The sequence below is a fragment of the Pinus tabuliformis genome, chromosome J (genome assembly GCF_031772625.1).
Source record: "Pinus tabuliformis cultivar Carrire ecotype Pingquan chromosome J, CPIR1, whole genome shotgun sequence".
NCBI classification, from domain to species: domain Eukaryota; kingdom Viridiplantae; phylum Streptophyta; class Pinopsida; order Pinales; family Pinaceae; genus Pinus; species Pinus tabuliformis.
Window position 1 is genome coordinate 1,628,179,167 of NC_142295.1, and position 24,081 is coordinate 1,628,203,247.

Here is a 24,081-nt window from a genome sequence, read left to right on the forward strand (position 1 = left end):
TTCTGGCCGATGGTCCCCAAGCCTCCGCATTCCCCAAAGAGAAGTTTAAATCACCTCCAATTATCAGATTTTTTCCTTTTAGGAAATCTTTAGACATGAAAGCGTTCCAGAAAGCAACCCTTGCCTGGCAGGGCCCGTAGACATTTACTACCAGGAAAGAAAAATCGAAATCTGGGTAGATAACCTCCATACCCATCGCATTGTGCATACCCCAGAAGCTCAAAATTTTCAGTCTGCCATCCCTGCATCCCATGGCGAGACCCCCCGAATGACCTACTGCATCTAGGGCTACAAAGGTCCATCCCGGGAGGAGAGAATTGAGGACAGGTTCAATATCTACACCCCTTCCCAAAGTTTCTTGCAGAAAAACCAGATCCGGGTTGTAGCGAGAGATTAATTCCTTCAAAGCCAGTTTTTTGGGTTTACTGGTTAAACCCCTGCAGTTCCATGATAAACAGATCATTTTATAACTGCCTCAGGGGGTTTTGCTGCTCTAAGCGCCCCAGAAATCAATTTTTGTTTTCCGTCAGCCACATCCAGTTTTGCTTTAACTTGGGCTTTGGACAGATCAGACTTTCTCCCTCTACCCTTTTTCTGAGAGGGTTTAGACGAAGAAGGACCCAATCCACCCACAGGATCCCCCAAATCAGGAAGAGGGTCAGACTTTTTGCTAAGAGATCTGAGATTATAAGTGCGGGCAGGAGTGGAAATGTCTGTGGCCGAAATATTTAAAGATAACACTTCACTTTTCAGATGAATGGAAGGAATGTGACGGTTAATTGATCAATGTTTTTACAAATATCTTTGCAGTTTGAAATCAGAGGGGACTCCATAGAAGAGAGTACAGTATTTGACTCTGGAAAGCATACATTGGATGGAGGGATTGATTGCTTACCGGGTAGATCATTTGCATCGGCCTCAGTTTCTCCGCCATGGGGCTCTTCGGCTCCGCTCAGAATCTCAGCCGCTGGAATCGGGGCTCCTTCTGTCTGAGCCTGAGTTTCATCCTCCTGTAGATGCGCTCCTTCAGTGGGCTTGTCCTCTGAGTTAATCTTCCATGTCATATTTATATCGTCAACCTTGTTCCTCTCCCTCTGCTCGACGGGTTTTTGAACCCTCCTTCTGCGCCGCCCCATAGGACAATCCCTCGCCAGATGTCCGATCTCGTGACATCTGTGGCACCTAAACGGAAGTAATTCGTAGTCCAACAACTGTTCAAATACATACTCCCTGTATTGCAAATTTATCGAGTCTACAAGCCCTTCACTTGGATTCAGACGCACCAGTATCCTTGCCACCGCCCTTTCATGAGTGTCTAGAAAAGACATATCAGCTTCCAGAAACGTACCCAGCGAATTCCCAATAGAGGTGAAGACGGACTCCACCCAGAGGAACGGTGGGAGTCCAGGTGCCCTTACCCAGACGGGAAATTCCTCCACCTTTTCCTTGGACGCGTCGAAGAGTGGAGACCATCTTTTGAAGAAAACTGGGCGCTTCCCAAAAGCCCAATTCCTTCCTTCAACCCACTCCATGGCTTCTTTGCTATCGAACCTGATCATGAACCAACCGTTTACCAGAGTGGCCGCTTTGAAAGACTTTGCCGGGGTTTCCATCCATAGACGCTCCGCCCATTGCTGAAGAGACTTGCCCGAGATCGGACGCCCCCTTACACGGCCCACAAGCGTGCATTCTGCCACCTCCAACGCGTCCTCTACTTGAACATCCATTCCAAGTAACAGGTTCCCGGCTAACCTTCTCGATTTTAGGGATTTAGCCTTCTTTCGCTTTTCCCCGACTCTGCCTCGTTCCAGATCCGCCTCACTGACAGTGCCTGCAATGTCTGGTGCCCTTAGAACTCCATGCTCAATACCCGCAAGAGGGTTTCCTTCCTGTCCTGGGGGGAAAAAGCTCGGACCTCCTGCAACGCTTCCCTCCTTGCCATAATCCTTTTCCCCCTTCTCTTCCGACCTTCCTGAGACGGTGTTTTGGTCATTCTTCCCCGGAATAGAAAGTTCGGGAAAGATCCCCTTAGAGATCGGCCCGCCTAGAGCCCAACCTGCTAATGAAAGTGGTCGATTGACCGTCAAAGAGCCACATCTGTCCCGACCTTCTCTGTCAGATCCCTGAAAACCCCCTATAGTCCTCCATAACCCCTGTCTAGAATTAAAGTTTATAATATCTTCAAGACCTCCCGACGGACTGAAAATCTTTGAGGGAGAGATAACCTTACCTTCAAGAAACCCTTTATCTTTCTGATTGCAGGCCTCCTGACGCGCACCAGAAACTTCTAAGCGACCACCAGTATTGCCAGGTTCCACGGCCGGTCCTAAATTCTCCTCCAAAGAAACCCTAGGCAGAGTGCTTCTCCACAGACCTCCTGCAGTAATTTTGTCAGGTGCGGTAAAACCCTCTCGTCCGAAAAACTTGTCCAGGTTTTGATCCGTGACCTCCTTACCCCAGACCGAGAGGATATCTTCAGGAGCAGGTTCCAAATCCACCGCCTCGCTGTGGAAAACCATGTTTACTAAACCGCGTAAATAAATGACACCTCACTGAAACCCGTTACCACAAAGCACGCTCCTTGAAACGCCAGGGGACAAAAGCACCAGAATGATTTAGGTAAAACTGTTCAAAACCGTCACGGGCTAGGTTTAACAGAGGTAAAAACTCAGGGTACAACGGTCAACCCCTAAACCGGCAGCGCTAAACCTCCGAGGACCTAACCGTAGTCACCAAAAAGGGAAAACCGCCCATCTGTCAACAGCTAGTGTACCTCGAAACTGCGGATCCACGGAGGGTCTGCCATCAGCCCTGCCCGTGCCTACTCCGGTATTGCGATAGGTTTTGCACCACGTTTTGCACCAAATTTTATGCCAAACTAATATTAGGGTTAATAATGAGTGTTCTTAAATATAATGTGACTTTTGGAGTAAATATAAAAAAATGTTTTATTTATTTGCTGGTTTAATTCCCCCCTTTAAATAGCCTACATTCCACGTGAATACCATGGGTCAATACCATATGCCATCTTTTTTTTATTAATACTAATATTAGGGTTAATAATGTTTTTTTTGCATGGTATTAATAATAATTTGGCCCATGGTATTCGGCCCATAGGCTTATTTAACTATAACACATTTTTTGAGTGTTCTTAAATATAATGTGACTTCTTGAGTAAATATAAAAAAATGTTTTATTTATTTACCATACCTCTCGTTTATTTATATTTTTATTAATTTACCATACCTCTTTTATAAATATGGTATTTGGTCCATAGGATTCACTTGAATAAAACCTCTTTTTTGAGCCTTCTTTAATAGAAAGAGGGTTATGGACTAAATATAAAAATATGTTTTATTTATTTCCCATACCTTTAGTTTATTTATATTTATATTTATTTACCATACCTTTGGAGTAAGTATAAAAAAAGCTTTTATTTATTTACCATACTCCACTTTATTTATATTTTTATTTATTTACACGTAAATATAACGTGACTTATGGAGTAAATATAAAAAAATGTTTTCCATTATTCTTTATATGATTATGACTAAACAGATGCAAACTTGGAATATGGCAAGAACATTATTCAATCTTTAAATAAACATGAAAATAAGAGACTTGAATTTTTAAATAAAATGAATTATTCTTTTGTGACCATTTGTTCCAAAAAATAAGGTCATTTTCTCGAAATTAACCCCAATACCATGAAATATGGGAAAATGAAAGAAAAAACCTTTTTTACACCGAATGTGGAGGGTGAAATAACTATCATAAATACCTATTCTTGAAAATTAGGGCGAATGGAAGGTTGTAACTCCTAATTTCAAGGGCTAAATTTACTTTTTTTAATCTCTTCATTAAAATAAGGTGGGCTAACCTCCATACCTAATTTTTTTATAAAATAAATTTGAGGCGATTTGTAACAATGTACTGTGATACAAAATATTCGCCCAATAAAAATATAAAACCCCTTAATTTCGCCCAAGGGCGAAAATTCGCCCCTAAAAGTTTCCATGAAAGTTAGCAATAAACTTTCTCCAATATTGTGGTGCCCGTAGGAAGCTCCTAGCTTCTGTAGCAGATTTGGGTTTAGGCCAATTCACAATGACTTCAACATTGGAGGGATCCATCTTCAATTCACCACCCCCTACAATATGACTCAAATAATTCAAAGATGTTTTTCAAAATTCAAATTTTGATAATTTAACATAGAGATTTTCTTTTTTCAAAACATCTAGAGTCTGCTTTACATGCTTCAAATGTTCTTCCCATGTTTTTTTGAAAACAAGAATGTCATCTAAATATACAATTACAAAATCATCAATAAAAGGCCCGAGTACATCATTCATTACTCTTATGAAAGTTGCAGGAGCATTAGTTAAGCCAAAAGGCATAACTAGCCATTCATACAGCACTTGCTTTATTTTGAAAGCAGACTTCCATGCATCTTGTTCTGCAACTCTGACCTGATGGTAGCCACTACGCAAGTCCAACTTGGAAAATTAAACAGCTTCTTTCAGCTGATCTAATAGATCATCTATGCGAGGAAGAAGATAACGATTCTTGATCGTTATTTTATTTAGTGCTCTGTAATCAATGCACATCCTTCACGAACCATCTTTCTTTCTCACCAATACGATTGGAGATCGCATGGTGATGTGCTTGGCCTTATGAACCCTTTGTCGCGCAGCTCCTGTACCTGCTTCTTGATCTTTGCATTCTCTAAAGTGGATAACCTGTACATTTTGATGTTAGGCAATGGAGCATCTTGCTGTAAATGAATATCATGTACTATTTCCCTTTTGGGTGGCAAACCTTTAGGTTCTTGAAATAGGATATCATATTCTGAAACAACTTTTTCTAAATCAGCTTTTTGTTTAACATCACAACCTTCAAATACATTGGTTTTATCAGGGGTCTTTTCCTTTACAACCATTAATAAAAATTGCTTGCATGAATTTACAATTCTTTTCATATGCTTTGAGTTTATGAGAGTGTAGTTATTTTTGAGCTGATGAGCTCTTACAATATATTCGATTCCATATTTTATGAGTTGATACTTATTTTCAATTCTATAGAAAATGGCTTTTCTATCATGCAAGTAAGGATTTCTAAAACAATACCACATATATCCAGGGGAACTATATCTAACTCAACTTCATCTACAAAAGTTGACCCAAAAGCAAACCTGAGTTTACATTGTCTAGTCACTTGTAGCTTTGCTTTATCACATACCCAACCTAATGGATATGGCTTCTTGTGAGGTGTGGTTAGTAGTCCCAACTTCTTTACAATTGCTTCAGAAATCAAGTTTACTTGTGAACCTCTATCAAATAAAGTATCAATCTTTTTATGCTTGGAAATAACTCTAATATGAAAAAGCTCACGTCTTTTCCTCTCATTTTCTTCATTATCAATAGATTGTGCAAAATTACTAGTAGATGCTTCAGAATTTTTACCTTTTATACCTGTGGCTGTGATTATTGTTTCATCACCTGAGTCTGACCCCAAATCTTGCTGAATAGCAGCAAAAATCTTCTTCTTTTTGCCATCGAACTTCTTGGGTTTCAGCTCCAGATGCAAAGACCAGCAGTGTTCATCATCATGTCCAACCTTCTTGCAGTGAGTGCAGGAAGGTTTGTCTTTCTGTACAACATTTTCCTTCCTCTTGTTATGAAACCAACTCACAAAAACATAGAAAAGATAGATCAATGCCTTAGAATTCAACCTCTTCGAGGGGGAAACCTCCTTTACATTATACAAATGAACAATTCTTGGATGATTCAAATTTGCATACTTCCATCAGGGATCAAATTTGCTCTTTGCATTTTCATTTTAGGGGGCTCATACTGAAAATTCTTACATCATTTCATTAGGTCATGTCAAACTGATCCATTGATGTTTGTCTTCTCTTTAGAAAATCTAATTTCTCCCTCATAGAATATACTTGCTAACCCTTCTTCAGGTTGTCTTCAATTATGGTTTCATGGTCAATTTGCAATCATGCTTTCATTAGGTCATAGGGCATGTTTCATTAGGTCTCAGGGTTTCATTTCCAAGGTCAAGAGCATGATTTAAAAGTGTAAATAAAGGGCAACAAGGGTATGAGGATGATAAATAAGTCAAGTATGATGGCTAGTAAGTCATAGCAACTATATAATTATCTTTTAAACTGATGTAATTTTCATCTCAAAAAACATGTTTTTGAGGTGAGGTGAAAACATAGTATTTTGAGTTAATTCGTATTTCTTATGTAATTTTTAGTCACTTTATGTAATAAATGATCCCAGTTGCACCAAAGCATCTCTCCTTGTTGCAAGACAAAGAAACACTGCAAAAATCAGTGCAAGTTGAGCATTATCCACCTGAAAAGAAACAAAGAAGGAAAGGCATCAAAAACAGAGTTTTGAACAAGGTCAAAAAACATTAGAAAGTGGGGTTTTCAAGTGAAAAATCAAAATATACTCCTATATAAGGTCTCACATTTCATTTTCAAGTTCATCATTCTCATTTGGCAAAGAAGGAGTGAAAAAGTGAGGAAAAGAGGAAAGGTTGAGTGAGTTTTGGGCAAAGGAGAAGTGGCACTGCGCGTTTGGAGTAGTGGTGAAGTGGCGCTGTGCATTTCAGGTAGGAGAGTTGGCGCTATGCATTGAGAGGTTGGCGCTGCGCGTCTGGAGGTTTATGGAATGCAAATTTACATTGCGCTGCACGTTGAGAGGTGGTGCTGTGCATTTGTGGTTGGTGCTGCACATTGAGAAGAAAGACCAGAAATCCTCCAAACTTCATAAAAACTTCCAAACAACCCTCTCATCTCTCAAACAAGTGAGTGCACTCCCTCTACCTCATCATTAAAGTTGCAATTCCAGGGTTTGAAGGAATTTTACCATGCCAAATATGAAACCCTAGTTTCTCCCTCCATGACATTCTAGAAACCCTAACCCCCTCTATTTTTCCCAACACTTATCACTAAACCCTAAACGCCTTCCATACATCACTCCATGACATCTATACCCCCTCATCCTTTATCCCACAAGTTATATTTCAAAAAGGGCTCAAACTCCTCTCCCTCACTTTCATAATTCATATCCTTCCCTTCATTTTCTAGTCTACCAAAATACCTCATAAGGTCATCTCCCATCCCCTCACTCCTAAATCACTCTTACTCATTCCCTTTATCCCTTTTCTTGGAGTGTACAACCTCAAACCTTGCAAACATGGACAGAGAAGATCGAGACTATGAGGAGGAGGAAAACACAGGCAGTGACAGTTCGATAGATAGACCTCGGCATCAGAGAAAACCACACAAGGGAGGAAGAATTATTAGGGAGGAGCCATCAAACCTCAAAGAATTGTAGGCCTCTCAGTTAGTTGTCACTTGTTTCAGACATCAAGGGTGCTATGAGTTCTGTGAGCAGGTAGAGAGAATTCAACACCACCCTGAGCTCACCAAAATTTTTGTAGCCCATCTTCAGGACAACAAGGTGACTCTTGCTGGGGTGACATTTACAGTTTCACCTTCCATTATTGTGGATGCAACCAGGATTCTGAATGTAGGGGAGAAGTGGTACAAGGCACAGGACCTGGATGAACATTATTATGAGCCTTATATCAAACCCAAGTACAGAAATGAGGCGAAAATACTTTTTCCTTTCAGATTCCTTGAGGACAAGTATGCCCCCATGATGAAAATCATCATGAAATATTTCACTTGTGAGGGTAAATTTTCCAGGCTGTACACCTATCACATCAGGCTTCTCATGCATTTTACCAGGGTGAGGATGTTAAACCTCCCTTATTTCTTATTCAGGAATATTGAGAAGATGGCCCATTTTGTGCAGAAAAATCCATACCCTCAGCAGATTAGCAGTCTCTATCATTATTCCCCGATCAAGATGATTATGTTTCATCATATTAGCATCCTCAACATCTCTTGGGAGACATTTATTTCTCATGACATCTTCAGGGGTACTCAAATTCCTCCACCAGTGTCTCAAGAATCCGGGGGACCTTCTAGTAGTGCTTAGGTGAAAAAAGATGAGGAGGCCAAAGAGACTAGAGCTACTGAGGTGCCCAGGACTTACATGAAATATCAGAGGGGCACAAGGAGATTGTTTGCAGCTGACAGGCAAGTGTTTGATCCACTGGATATGGAAGGGACCTTGCCTTCTTCATCAACCCATAGGCAAATGCTTGCTCCACAGGATGTCAAAGGGGCTTTGCCTTCTTCATCAACACAACAGGTACAGGTGCAGCAACTGCACAAAGGCAAGGAAAATATGTCGGAGGAAAGTTTTGATGATGAGGAGAAAGAGAGAGACTTTGATTTGACAGAGCATGATGAGTCAGAGCAGCATTATACTCATCATGGCATGGAAATACTTGACTTAGAGGCTCAGGATGAGGAAACAATAAAGGACATCATCATACAGGAAAAGGAGGCTCAAGTCCAAGTGTTGATGGACAATTTGGAGAGGTCCAAGTATGTCATCACATATTTGGAACAAGAGAACAAGCAGTTGAGTGACAAGCAGGTCCTCATGGAGATGGAACTTCTCAAGGTAAGACGACAAGGTGACAAGGAGGCATTGGTTAGTTTGTCTCCTATTGAGAAGGAAATTGAGGATAATAGAGAGACTTGGCTTGAGAGGGTCAATTTGCACCTAGAGAAGTTGTTGCAGAAGGCCAATAGGGATAATCAGATGATCAGGCACATGGCCTACCATTACAGGACTCGAAACAAAATTTGCAACATGAGGGTAAAAAAGATGAAAGCTAGGCGAAGGTGGGCTCCAAAGGGGAAAAAAGAGGAGGATAAGCTTAGGTTACTTGTTGAAGCTTCCTTGGCTCATCAAGATGCTTGATGGTGGTGCTGCTCACCAATTTTGGTCAGGTTTGGAGAAGATTTTGTTTTTTTTGTTGGAAATTTTGGAAATTACACACACAGAAAATCTGTCTCAATGCGCAGCGCCACTGGCGCTGTGCTTTTCCTAGGGGCACCCAATGCATAAATGGCTTGCATTTTTGGATTCAAAGCGATGAGTACATGCACCCTATGGATTTTCTAAGTTTTTGGGGTAGAACTGGTCCACCAAAAGGTCAAAAAATACCCTTAAAATGACCTTTCTGCTACTTTTTGGACACATAGAAGCAGTATTAGGAGAATCAACTTTTGAGGGGTCAAATGAGCTTCAAATGAATAAATTCCAAGTGTTTTAGAAAGTAGAGTTGAAGACATTTCCAATGAGCTATCATGAGCTCAATTTGGATGCCGAGAAGGCCTCTAAAAGGGACCTGAAAGTGGCGCTGCGCGTTGGGCCAATGGCGCTGTGCGTAGGGCAAATTTTGCCCAGGATGGCTATTTTTCTATGTTTTGACTGTGTTCATGGATTTTATCTCATGGAGGATAATTTAATATGGTGAATGATGACTTGTATTGTAAATATGATGGATAATTAGTAGTAGAGGGTAGATTCATTACATTAAAAGTCAATTTGAGCTCAAATGAATCAGTTTTTCACTTTTAGAGGCAAGTTGTTAAGATGCCTATATTCCTATTTCTTGTTCAATGTTGGTTAGATTAGCTCCTCATCTTAGGGATTTGACCCCTGAGGATGGGAGGAGGTTGAAACAAAGCCTATATCTTCTTCTTCTTTCTCATTGTAAAGGGTTGGACTCAGCTGGATGCTCATACCTTGATTGTACATCATTTTGTAGCAGTTTAGTAGGAGATTAATAAGAATTGCAGTTATTTTTCTGGGATCCATGTGGTATGGAGTTTTAGTATAGTTTCTTCTCTTGTGATCATATGTTAGTATGTTTTGTGTATTTCATTAATCATTTCATTGCTTCTAAGTGAATGTTTTCAAGTTTATAGGTAGAATTCATTACATCACTGCTCTGCTTTGGGAAATATTCACCATTATATGTTTTCTATAGTTTGGGAAGGATCCATGATAATCACATGCTCTTCCTAGCCTCTCACCAGTCTTAAACACCTCACCCATCAAGCCCTAGAGTGCTAAAACTTATGCCTACCTTACCCCATTGAACACCCTGCAATTTTGACCTAATTCCCTAGCCCTAACTGTCCAGCTCCTCTTGATCCAGCAAAACCCCTTCAAAATCCAATCAAACCTTATGCTACTATACCTAGCCTAATACCCTTTTTCTGATCCAGTCATCTTGGCTGAGATCCTTACGGAGAGAGCCCTCTCCCGGCCTAGTACGGCTAGATACTTGGCTAAGCGTGGTTTGTGGTTACCCTGGCATTGCCTTCCTTTAGCCTGAGGTTCAATCCAGGTGATAACACCAGGTTTACACATTTTTACCCAATAGTTGATCGACCGGATGTGAACCAAGTATTGGGTGTGCTTGTGGTTGAGCGACAGAACAATTGAGTTGAACACAAGTTGTGAAATGACAGATGAACTCAAATAAACACAAGTACCTGATCAATGCAGGATAACTGCGATGATTTCGAGGAGGGAGGCTCCAAAATGAAGTGAAGGCAAAATTTTGGAGGGTGGTTGTAGCCGCTACAACATTGGTGACACACTAGTAAAACTCCAGCTCTCTGTATGGACCTTGTTCGTGAAAAGTGAGTGTAACTCCTCCGGATGTATTGTTTGATTCTTTGATTATCATGGCTTCAACACTAAGCTTGAATTGAAGATATAGTCCCTTACCATTCTCTTGATCGGTCAGCATGCATTCCAAGCCAAGTCAAGTCAGTTGTTTTGATTGGGGATGAGGGGTATATTGGTACTCAAGTAATAAAGATTTAAGATTCTTAGTTTCATCTCTGGTGTTTCTCCACTACCAACAGGCCTAGATAGTACCCCTGTGGAGTCATGCAGGGACACATGCATCACTCCGCTACCAACGAGCCTAGTTAGTACCCCGGCAGAGTTACTTGCATTGCCTCTCCGTGCAGGAAGCCTTTCTCTTATTTCGCCTTATTTATTTTTTTCATTTTTCAAAGAACTGTGCATAGGCACTTATTTATTTCAGAGGCAGAAGAGGGATCCCGACTTATTGAGAGAAGAAGAGGTTGTCCCTTCAGAGAAGTATTTTATATATACCTCTGACACTACTTGTTAAGGTTTCCCCCCTCACCTTACTCTACTTGATTGAGTTGACAAGGGTTAACCCAAAAGAACCGATTAGAGTAGGTGGTACTAGTTAAAGTGCAAGACTCACTTTGAATAGAATGTATTTTCCATCAGGGTATCATCCACTGAAGACTACAAGCTCTTTCATAAAGAGAGAGGACGACAAATAACCAAGTGTTGATAGGTGTACAAATCCTCTTATACTTTACCTTACTTGTCTCAAGATCTACACACGGTTTCATGCGAAACTAACCTATGGGTGAAATCAAACAAAGAAATAGAAAGCAAAGGACAAAAGTAAATGAAATCAAACAAAGAAAACAAGCAACACAAACAAAGTAAACGAAGCAAGCATGCAAACAAAGTAAACAAAAAGCAAACACTACTCCTATTCCTAAACTAAATAGTGCATGGGCTGTTTCACATAAAGTGATATTTCCAATACAACCATTGGCGCATTGGTTGACCCATGTGTTATAGACATTTTTGTGCCTAAGCATGAAATGTCCATAATCCAAGGGATCCAAAGTCCCTAAACATGTTGTTCCTACCCCTAGAGGAACAAGGCCAACAAACCACAACAATTCACAGAAGTTCTCCACCAGAAACTGCTCAAAAACAAGTCAATTCAGGATCAATTCAGAGGCTCCACTAGCTGCCCGCGTTGAAATGCAGAGGTTACACTGGCTAGTTGCATTGCAACGCAGGTAGAAGCACTACCAGGGTGCGCTGAGCGGGAAATGACAAATGGCAGGGTCCTTTGTGCGAGGTGTAAAGACTGTGGAAGCTTCCAGAATCTTCCTCCATGACACTTGCCATGCTGAGTTCGACTAAGTGATGAGTAAGAGGCTCTTAGTCTCCAAGTGGAAGTAAGAACTGACAGAGAGAGAGGACACTAGTCAGATCTCAAGCTGACTCATCCTCTCTCCAAACATCTATATATAGATCTCTCCTCCATGAGATCTAAGAGGTTGGAATTTTGTTATTGCAAAGAATCGTTGTTGGTTTGAGATTCGGATCATTGGGTGCTTAATGCTTTGAAGGGAGGTGAAGATAGGAATTTCATTTGCTGGGAAGGAGATGCTGGATTGGAACTCTCTTGGTTGTATCTCCTCCTGAACCTTGTTATTTCATCAATAAAGCTATCTTGGTCTCTCCTATATGCTGATGTGTCTTTGATGTATGATTGCATTAGTATATTTGGTTTATTTCTAATCCTGAACTAGTTATGAATATGAATCTATGTCTTTGTGTAGTATTCCCTTCTTGTGATCTTGCAGGAACCTGTTGAAGCTGGGCGAACGAGAAGGCAAGTAGCTGGGAGCTCTCAAAGAGAAGAGAAACCAGATCGAGGGACAAACGAAAGACACCGGTTAGTCCATCCATCTCTCTTCATTCTTATTTCATAAAGGAAGAATACTAGAATAGCTGTCTTTGTTTGTTGCTAAGGCACTGTCACACCTTAGGTGGATAGGATCGTCCTACATAGGCATTTTTCCCCACAACAAATTGGTGACTCCGCTGGGGAGATCTATTTAGTCATTTTATTTGTGTTTCTATCATTGTTTGTTTCATAGACTCAACAGCAGCAATCGAACTGCATCTGCTATTCTCAGATGCAAAGAAGACAGCTGTTGCTTTGATCCAATCACTGGATTTGTCTATGATCTGAACAATGGACTCAAAAATGATTTGATGATCCTTTGTGATAGATCTTAGCCCTCCTTCAAATCATCCCTTTGATTGTACCTTGCTTGTTGCTTTGATTTGGCCTGAAACTGTAGATTAAATAGCAAACCGTGACCTAGAACCCAGAGAAGAACTCTCGTTTCTTTTCCAGCGCAGGCTCTGTGAAGAGACTCTGCATTTCAACGCAGTTCCCGTGAAGGCTACCTGCGTTGAAATTCAGTTTCCCTGTTATACAGGTGCGCTGATCCAGCTTTGGCCTTGTGCAGCTGGGGTTCTCTGCTCTGTTTTGCCTTGTTTTGATCTCTGATTTTTGCAGCCTGTAACCAGCATAAGTACTTGTCTGATGACCCCTTTTCTCTGCTTAAATTCCGCCTCCTTTTGTACAAAAAGACTGTGAGTGTTTTTATGTGTTTGTGGCATCATTTACAGTTTTCCTTTGCAAGAGTGAAATAGTCATCCTGTAGCCCTTGATTCAGATCTGTTGATTGTGATCTTAGGAGAGAGTTCATTCGCTGTTTATAGTTGGTTATACATTCATTTTTGCTTTTGGTTTGAGTTTGTCTCTTTTAAGTGTCGAAACAAGTAGTTCATTTCGAAAATCGTTAAGTGTTGTAATCTCTTCTACCCTTTCTGATTTCGAAAAAGTAAACTTGTTTGTATTGGTCATTTTAAAAGCAAATTCAAAGTTGTACAAAAAGCTTTCTTTTTAGGCATCAATATTAAGAAAGCGGAAAACAAACACCTGCATTGTGCATTTTCATCTTGATAGTTTGCATGATTGATTTAGGAAAAGTGCATTTAGAGTGTGCTGATTGCTCTTTGAGAAAAGATGGTGTCTTTCTTTTCCCTTTGTAGCTAGGATTTTCATTGTTGAAAAAGAGATAAAATTTTCTTATCATCTTTTAGATTGCATTTAGGAAGTTGTATCTACATCTCGTGGTGAACCTCAAAAGGCAAACTTCTAAGAAAGATCAACATAAAATAAACTGAATGAACTTAATAACGCTTTGTAACATAACGCACAACATAGAGGTCTAGGCTAGAGACATGTTTCGGCGTCATAAAACCTGGTATCTGTTGGCCTCGCTGATGGTGGGTGATTCCTCCTGAGGGACCAAAAGTGCCAGTACGGATTGTGCTCCCACGTACCGTCGCGTATATATTGGGAGACCCCTATAGGCTTAAAACCTTTATCCTTAGGAAGCCGTGTCGACCGCCCTACTGATCGCAATGCACCGAACACAGCATTCGGGAAGATTGACTGCCGTACCGTAAAACGTATTCTGCAGTTTTGTGATTGGTTTGGCACACCCTCTACCTAGATCTCTAGAGCAGTTCCTTTTGGCCTTTTTCAGACTCTATAACAGAAAAAGTCCATCCGAGCATTTGTCACTTCGGGCTCGTTAAAACATCGAAGGCGACTAGAGTCATCTTTTGTTTTTTCTCGACTCTTTAAAATTGAAAAAACAAGTTGTGTCTAAAGCGTCATTAAAATTTATTTTAACGGAATAATAAATCACCCTTATTCCCGCGTTGATCTTTCAGTTGAGAAAATGGAGCCCTCCAACCAAGGAATTCCCCTTGGTGGAAGTCCTAGTCCCTTCTCCTCTTGGGGAGATGTTGGAGCGCCCCATATGGCCACATTGTCGCTTCCAGGATTGACAATCGGCTTGCCTGTCTGGCTCTTCTCAACTAATGTTGTTCAAAACACCACTACTCCTGAACAATCGAATCAGCAGTTAGACCAGTCCAGAGCTGCCCACTAGCCTTCCACTTCCTCTAACTCTTCCTCTCCTCCTTCCTCTTCGCATGATGGAGCTGGCAAAGCCAAAAGCCAAGCTCCTAAGGAGAAGAAGGAGAAGAAGAAGAAAGAGAAGAAGAAGAAGGAGCCAAAAGCGACTGGGGGCAAACGAATGGCGTCTAATGAAAATCCACACACTGCACTGACCAGGCCTAAATCGCCATGTGTCATATGAAAGGGAGACCATTTTCACAGAGATTGTCCTTGCATCCCTCGGATACTAAGGGACTGGTCTCCCCGCTTGCACAATTCGGTGGCGTCAACCTCTGATAGCCATGTTGACAGCACACCGTCAACTAGTGAAAGTGAAGCCACAAGACAGAGAGGGAAATCTAGATTTCCCTGCAAACTGTGTGAAGGCGACCATGCCATCCATCGTTGTCCCTTCTTAGACGAGGCTAAAAGAGTTTTGGAAGATCGCCCGGTTTTGCCAGCGCGACTTCCTCCTGGATATCAAAAACTCCCGCCAAGTCCTTCACCAGTTGAAAACCCGGCTGGCCCGCTCAGGTGGTCAGCCGAAGCACCTATCATTGAGGATGAACCGTCTGAATCCATGCCTGATGAGAGTCAAAAGGTCGAGGCGGCAGTTGACCCGGTCTTGCCTTCAGAGATTCTATCTTCGAATGATACCATCACAGAAGAGAATAAAGACGACACCGTCCAAATTCTCTTCATCAACACAGACTCCGACGAATAAGGGGGCAATGTGCCCATTCCTTTATCGCAGGAAGGAACTTCGTCAGGGTCATACCCGGCCGTATATTCGGTCCCACCACCAAGCAACCTAGTTGTATCCTTCGACTGGAACCAACTAGGCAGACCCCGGTTGCCAGCAAGCATACCATTCAGAATTATCGTTCAAATATACAGAATGGTAATGGCTGGCACCATCATTGATGAGGGGGCATCTGTGAGTATCCTTTCCTCTATTGCTTGGAAAGCGCTTGGTTCAGCAGCGCTTTTGCCTGAAATGAGAAATCTGACAAGCTTCGATAAAGGAACCAGTCGACCTTTAGGGATTCTTCCCGATGTGCCAATAGCATTGAAAGGGAAGACCGTTCAAATGAACGCGATGGTCGTTCAAGGACCCTTGGATTATAACCTACTCCTTGGACGAGACTATATTTATTGCATGGGAGCTATCGTCTCCTCACTCTTTAGAGTAATGTGTTTTCCGCATGAAGGAAGAATGGTCAAGCTCGTGGACCAACTTTCATTCCCCGGATCACGCATCGTGAATAGTCATATACCATCCCTAAATGGTATCTTCACTCAAGAAATGTCTCAACCCACAGTCCGTCCTCCTGATGAGTGGGAGTAATTTGGGAGGATATGACTGGAACCCAGGGAGCATGCGTCCTGGTCTGCTTCGGCAGGAAAACTCTGGGTATAAAGTAGGTTTCCGCGGGAGAATATCACTGGTTTGTACCCCGTCCGTGGTTGGAAGAGGGGTTATTCTAGAATAAGATTCTCTTGTCAAAGTTATGTGAGAGGGCGGGTGTCGTCACTCACCTTTGTCTACCTCGGTAGACATCGCCGAGGAAATGTTTTGTTTGGGGTGCAAATAGAACAATCTTTGGGTAGCCTGAAAGAGGTAGGCCTTTCCTGGTAGAACCAAAGTTCTATCTGCAAATTGAGGGGTAACCTTGAAATCATATTTTATACCTGGGGGCATGCAAACCTTTTGGAGTGCAAGCAAAGAGCGGTTATTTATATGTTTTTTTGGATTAGTCGTTTCCTAACTTGCATAAAGAAAGGATGTGGGGCAAAATCTAAATATTGCCGTTTTATATGAGATTTTCTTATCATATGACTGGATTATCGAGCAGTTTTAGCACACAGTTCATGCTCGTTAAAAAATAAACGCAAGATCCGAGCAGTTTTAGCGCATAGTTCATGCTCGTTAAAAAATAAACATAAGATCGAGCAAATGTTTCCACCCGCGTTTAAGCTCGTTAAAAAATGAACTATTCCGGTAAATAACCACCGTGAATGTAGCAACATCAGCCATTAAAGCCTTGGTCGTGTTTGCCCACCACCTCCACTTTTCCATTGGCCGATCATTCACCTCCATATGATTGTTTACCCATTTTGAGGAACAGCTGCGAAGAGTGATTTCACTAGCCATCCTTGTGACACTGCCGTGATTTGGAAATTCCAATCCTTCCCTGGAATCAGCTGCTACCCTTTTTATCACTCGTTCCTCAAAAGACGAGTCTTCTTTAAGCTCTTTTCATTTGACTCGTAAAATATGAAAAGATTGCCGAGTTTTGGCCTTCCTGCTCGTTAAAGTGACAGGAAGAGCTATCCCTCCTCTAGATTTTAATCTTTTTGGACCTGAGGGATTATTGCACAAAAAGATCGAGCGCTTGTTTTATTCGGCTCATTAAAGAGATCGAAAATTCATCCCTTCTGTATTGTTTTATACTTTTTCGTACTTAAGGGATTAGATGACGAAAAAGGACTTTTGGAGTTAACTTTATGTACCTTTTCAGACTCTCTAAAAATGAAAAGGACCGAGTTATCCTTGTCGTTAGACTCGTTAAATGGATGAAATAGCGACAAACTTGTCTTTAGACGAGAACGAGTTTCACTATCCCTAGGCTCGTTAAAACATAGCGATGGGCTTGCCCGAAGGGCAAGTTATAGAACAAGCATATGTTATCCTCCTCAAGCTTGACAAAAATAAAGAGGTACTGGTCAGCAACGACTGGGGAAAAATTGGGAGAAACTCAAGAAAACTTTGGTGGTAGCAAGTTGCTCTTGAACATGACACTTTTCCTCCGTACCACAATCGGGTTGGGTTGTTTCATTCACCGGTCACATCACCATGGTCTCGCCATACCATCCATATTTGGGGTAATGCTACCGATCCATCGCATCAGTGTCGCCATATGTTCAAGAGAAGTCGTTCAGAGAAGTCACCTGTGTCCCATCCACTACCATACATTATACTCTTTCATGACCGCCACCCTGAATCATATGTCATCAGATCGTTTTCACCTCCATCAAAATCATTAGCTCCATTCCGTGTCATCGATGTGGGATTCATTAAGGCCCTCCTTTGACGGATCGCTTCTTGTCGACATCAGCTCATTATCCAAGAAGTTGATCTAGGAACAACCCCTTCAGTACTTTGAAGCTTGCATGCCTCAATGGCAAGTTTCTCACTTCCGGCGACAGGTATACATCAATGACCTTCGACCGAAAGATTTTGCGTGGTGTTCGACGCCAAGTCCTCTATTCACACCACGTGAATTGTACTGCAGTACCTTGAGGGTCATCATCATTATCGGTGATTCCTCTCGCGCTTGTTAACAGTTTACATCATTGACTGGTAATCAAGCGATGTCTTTCCATGTTCGACTTCAGAACAATTCTCACATGGATCGACTTGTACTTAGAGTGAAGATCGGACGAGATTGAAGACCCCGGATCTAGTTTCATCCATCCGGGCTGCGATATATATTCAGAAAATAAAGACATGGAAATGTACAACTTTGCAGCACAGATAATCATCCTACCAAAAGGATGATGGCTCTTCCAGAACCATCAGACGATTGTCTGTTATATACATGAAAATGAATTTATAAAGCTGAGCATGGGAATGCCCGCCTCAGCTAGATCATGAAAAAAGTATGGAAATAATGTATTGTATTGTATTGTATTACAGGTCTCCTCCCAGCATTGAAAGAACTTCGGATCCTCTTAATAAAGCATTTCACCCGATAAACGGCCTCATACTTTAGGGGGCAACTGTTATAGACATTTTTGTGCCTAAGCATGAAATGTCCATAATCCAAGGGATCCAAAGTCCCTAAACATGTTGTTCCTACCCCTAGAGGAACAAGGCCAACAAACCACAACAATTCACAGAAGTTCTCCACCAGAAACTGCTCAAAAACAAGTCAATTCAGGATCAATTCAGAGGCTCCACTAGCTGCCTGCGTTGAAATGCAGAGGTTACACTGGCTAGTTGCATTGCAACGCAGGTAGAAGCACTACCAGGGTGCGCTGAGCGGGAAATGACAAATGGCAGGGTCCTTTGTGTGAGGTGTAAAGACTGTGGAAGCTTCCAGAATCTTCCTCCATGACACTTGCCATGCTGAGTTCGACTAAGTGATGAGTAAGAGGCTCTTAGTCTCCAAGTGGAAGTAAGAACTGACAGAGAGAGAGGACACTAGTCAGATCTCAAGCCGACTCATCCTCTCTCCAAACATCTATATATAGATCTCTCCTCCATGAGATCTAGGAGGCTGGAATTTTGTTATTGCAAAGAATTGCTGTTGGTTTGAGATTGGGATCATTGGGTGCTTAATGCTTTGAAGGGAGGTGAAGATAGGAATTTCATTTGCTGGGAAGGAGATGCTGGATTGGAACTCTCTTGGTTGTATCTCCTCCTGAACCTTGTTATTTCATCAATAAAGCTATCTTGGTTTCTCCTATATGCTGATGTGTCTTTGATGTATGATTGCATTAGTATATTTGGTTTATTTCTAATCCTGAACTAGTTATGAATATGAATCTATGTCTTTGTGTAGTATTCCCTTCTTGTGATCTTGTAGGAACTTGTTGAAGCTGGGCGAACGAGAAGGCAAGTAGCTGGGAGCTCTCAAAGAGAAGAGAAACCGGATCGAGGGACAAACGGAAGACACCGGTTAGTCCATCCATCTCTCTTCATTCTTATTTCATAAAGGAAGAATACTAGAATAGCTGTCTTTGTTTGTTGCTAAGGCACTGTCACACCTTAGGTGGATAGAATCGTCCTGCATAGGCATTTTTCCCCACAACACCATGTTGGTGAAGGCGTGGTTTACTTGAAAGATAAGCGTGTGAACCAACAAACAAGAAAGATATAACAGTGAAGACCAACACGCTCTGAGTTTAAGAATGTCCAAAGAAAATAAAAGAATAAAAGTGCAAGTCAAGCATTATGCAGAAGTGTCATGGTCATGCTTCACACTGCGTGCAGACAACAAACATGTACACTCTTTTGATCATGACAAATGAGAAAACATGAGAAAGAAAGACAACTTATGCTTAGAAAGAGTGCTCGTTGTGTATGATTCCTCCAATGCATGAGCGATGGGATCATGTGATTCAGGTGGAGGATGTGAATTTTGTGAACTAGATTGATTTTCAATGTAAACAAGAGAGTGATGAGGAGCCTTGGGTGTTTCAACAGATTTCTAATCTGGAGTGGAATCGACCTCAAGACAGCGAGGACCTGACATAACCATCAACTCGGGCTGAAGTGCCTCGACAACTTGTGGGGTTTCCACTTCATCAATAGGTAGATCATCGAAGACGGGTGGCTTAGAAAGATCGACAATGAATGAATCAACATCGTGATTGAATGAAGGAGAAAAGAGATCATGACAACCATGATTAGAAAAATTGATATGTTCATTGGAATCCTCATGGTCTGATGAATCGTACAAAGGGGTTGATGAGAAGAAAGAATGTTCACCCTCTGCATTTTCAAAAAAGATAGATGAAATATTGAGTGGATTTGCAAACACAAATGTGTCCTCTCCACTATGCAATGACAAACTGACATCCGATGTATTCTGTGAATGATCAGAAGTAGATGCATCTGGGGATGTATTCTCACATGGAAAATCAACAATGGAAAAATCACCAAAGATGTCAAGGAAAAGCGAATGAGGTGCAGACAGAAGGAGGTCATCCTTCATCATGGGTTCTTCTTCAGATTCCCACACATACTCATCTATTGTAGCGGCTACAACCAACCTCCAAAATTTTGGCCTGCACCCAATTTCAGAGCCTCCATTGAGAGTTTCACTTGATGACTGCACACACTCATGTTCACTCTGTGAGCTCGTGTGAGTCCTTGCATCCACCTTGCTTGTTCATTTCATTGAAATTTCTGCATGCTGGTGTCTAAGTCATGCTTGCGACCATGTTCTGGTTATGCTCAAAGTCTTCGCTTCGCATGGTTTTGTTGTGTTCGCTATGAAAGCATCTGCTGCACTCACACACGAAGTCACATTCACTGTCGTGCAAGTGTCGGCTCGATCAATAAATAGTCAATCATGAGTGTCAGTGTGTCACTTGCATCATCGGTTAGTCATGTTGAACATGTGTGTCTGGATGGTTTGGTCATTTCGTCGTTAAGTCATGCGAGTGTGTGTTCATATGATCACCTATGCATCTTTCGACTATTCACACACTTAGTCATTTTTCTGAAGTTCTGACGACCAGACTCCTCACTGACAGCTGGACCATCACCCTACTTTCAACTCGATCGACTGTCAACCAGAACAACGCAGAAGCACCAAGCTAGTCCTTTCAAGCTGCGCTGCCCACAAGCAACTCAATCAACTCTCATGCTGGCCACCCGGACAGTTGGACCCGACAGTCACCCCAGGACTGACTCCCCTCAAAAATTGCGCAGAGGCCATTGACCTCACCTATTCAACTGACTAAGGAGATTGCGCAGACAGGCTGGACAGACACCAAGTGCACGTCCTTGTCTCCTTCAGAAAATTGTGCAGTTTTTCTATTGAGTCATTCGGATAGTCGACTGACTATTCATCTCAGAAATTGCACAGTGCTCATGAGTAGGCCTTTCGCTACCCATTAGTTAGCTCAGCTCAGAAATTGCGCAGAGATGATCAGCAGGCCGGCCTCCCGACCTCAGTGCAGTTTTCCCAGCCAACAACTCCTAGCAATAGACTGCATGTTCCCTCCAAGAATTGCATAGTTTCTGCTGCCAGTGACTGAGCAGCCAACTAGAAGTTCCCTCTGGGAATTGCGCAGTTTTGGCTGCCAGTGACCCCAGCATCCAACTGGTAGTTCCCTCTGGGGAATTGCACAGTTTTGGCTGCCAGTGACCCAACAACCAACTGGCAGTTCCCTTTAGGAATTGCGTAGTTCTGGCTGCCAGTCTCCCGGGAAGTTCCCTAGAAAAACTGCACAATCCCTGCCTATTGACCCCTCATGTAGCCCGACCCGTTCCTTTGGAAAATTGCGTAAATCTAGTTGTCCATCCCCTACTGGATGTTTGTTCTGGAAAATGCGCAGAGCATGCCTGCATTGCCCTCTTGCAGTCTGGATTGTCCCTCCCAAAATTTGCGCAATTTTGCCTCCTAGCCGAGCCAAACCTTGCAGACAACCACGGTCGACTCAGATTGTCTGTCTCCATCTCTCAGTGAATCTTGTGCAGTTTTTATCAGCAGTTTCCTAGAGCCATCATCCCGCATCACAACCCTGCTACCTCTCCCGGTCACTTGCATCCGAATGATCATGTGTCATGGTAGACTGGGAGGTTTTGGATTTGATGTCATCTTGTCATGAGTGACTGCAGGTATAGGTACACCAACAAACATGCCAAGATGATGAACATGGTGAATGAAGGGAGCACATGCAGATGGACAGGTTCACCAATGGATGAACAAACGAAGCATGTGAAGTGGAAAAACGCGACGAACATGCACCTTCACGAACAAGTGAGCATGTCAAGCCTTCCAACATGAAAGCAAGGAACAACATGCTAAAGCTTCATCAAGTGAACCAAGGACCATCGAAGACTCCGCGCACTTCACCATGTGGAGATGAAGCTATGATACACCATGAAGACATCCATCACTCAACAACACTGTAGCTCGACATGCACTCCAGCAACAACATGAATGTACCGACATTGTCATGTCAAGTCATGTTGCCCACATTTCCACTATGGGCTTGTTGTCAATCAATGTGATGTAATGTGGAAGTCCAAGAGACCTACTTGTTGAACATAGAGTCATGTAAGTCGAAAAGTCATGGAAGTCGAATGGTCATGAGGTTAGTCGACCAGCCACAAGGGTCAGTTTGAGCCTTGGCTATAAATACCCTGATCATTTGTACATGAAAGGACTTTTCACCTCAGCTCCTCCCACACAGCTAAGAGAGTTTGTAATCTTTTCTTTGAGGAGGAAGTAGTGGCTTCAATGCCCCGTCGACGGGGTTAGTGATTTATGGTGTAACGATGTGTCTTGGAACTTTCTCTTAATTCAGGAGCCTGTTAACAGGCCAACACATTTTACACATGTATTGTACTTGTTGTAAGACTGATCTTTAACATTTGTAATGAATGTTGCTTTAACCTGTGTTCTAGATCTGAACTGATTCATTTGTTGTAATGCATAATCTATTAATGGAAATGTGTTGTATATGTTGTCCTGTCCGTGTCGACTGCTCTACCGGACATTAGACAAACCTTTCACATGAACCTTGCTGTAACAACCATTGCACTCGTTCGGACTGATCCATGAGTGTTGTATGTGTTATCTTACCTTGTATGTTGTGACTGCCGCATCCGAGTGGACTGCTCCGCCAGAAGCTGTGTATGTCCTTTTGTGTTGTGTGTTCCTAGCTGAGTTGGGATTGATCCATTTCAACCTGGAACTCACCTTCATTCTCTTCCCCCTCACAGTGAAAGAACCATTGACACAAGTACACTTACACTCACCAGGCACGCGAACCTTACTTCTTGAAGACAAAGCGAACCACTCTCTTGTGCTGACAAGCAAGAGTTGAGGAAAATCCTTAAGACAATGGAAACCAGGCCATCATACCGGATGGGACTCCCACACCAAACGGTGTGAGGTGTAATTGGGACTTCATACTGGGGTGATCCCCTAAATGTTGGCGAGTCCAGCACCGTCAACATTTCTGGTGCTAAAAGGAGGGCAGTCAGTTGTACATGGTTGAAATTCATCTCACACTCACTCATCAACCATCTGGTCAAGGTAGTAATTTGCACTCCCTTTCACCTACACGCGACTACGCAGTTGGTTACTCCTCACCTCCCAAAATTGAACACGAGATTCCATATCAACACCTTCACTCCGTCTGTCCCATCACTCGCTAGTTAGCAAAAGCAGTAGGATTGATCTGAGGCATACAACACCTTCCATACTGTTATGAAACCAACTCAAGAAAAGATAGAAAAGATAGATCAACGCCTTAGAATTCAGCCTCTTCGAGGGGGCAACCTCCTTTACATTACATAAATGAACAATTCTTGGATGATACAAATGACAAAACCTCCTTTCTATATATAGGAGTCTAAGGAGTCACAATATAATCCAGCCGACCTAACAATAATAATATAAAGCCACAAAAATAACAATAGAGGGATTCTATGGGGCACAGAAATAACAATATGGGGGTAATAGGGGCACACCAATATAAATAAGGGGTATAACTACAATAGTAATGGGGTAATCACTAGTATTATAGGGACCCAACACATACACATCAAAGAAGTCAAAAGCCACTCCCACAGGAGTTGTTGTGTCATCAGTGGAAGAAGCAGTCCTTGCCACACTTGAAGGTTTGGCAGAAGCTATTAAAGACGGAGAGGAACCTCTGGTCTTCCGGCAAGGTGAACAAGACACTCTTGTGATCTTGGGATCAGACTCCAGTACAGGAGGTAGAGGGGAAGGCAATGGAGGAGGTGGAGGTGGA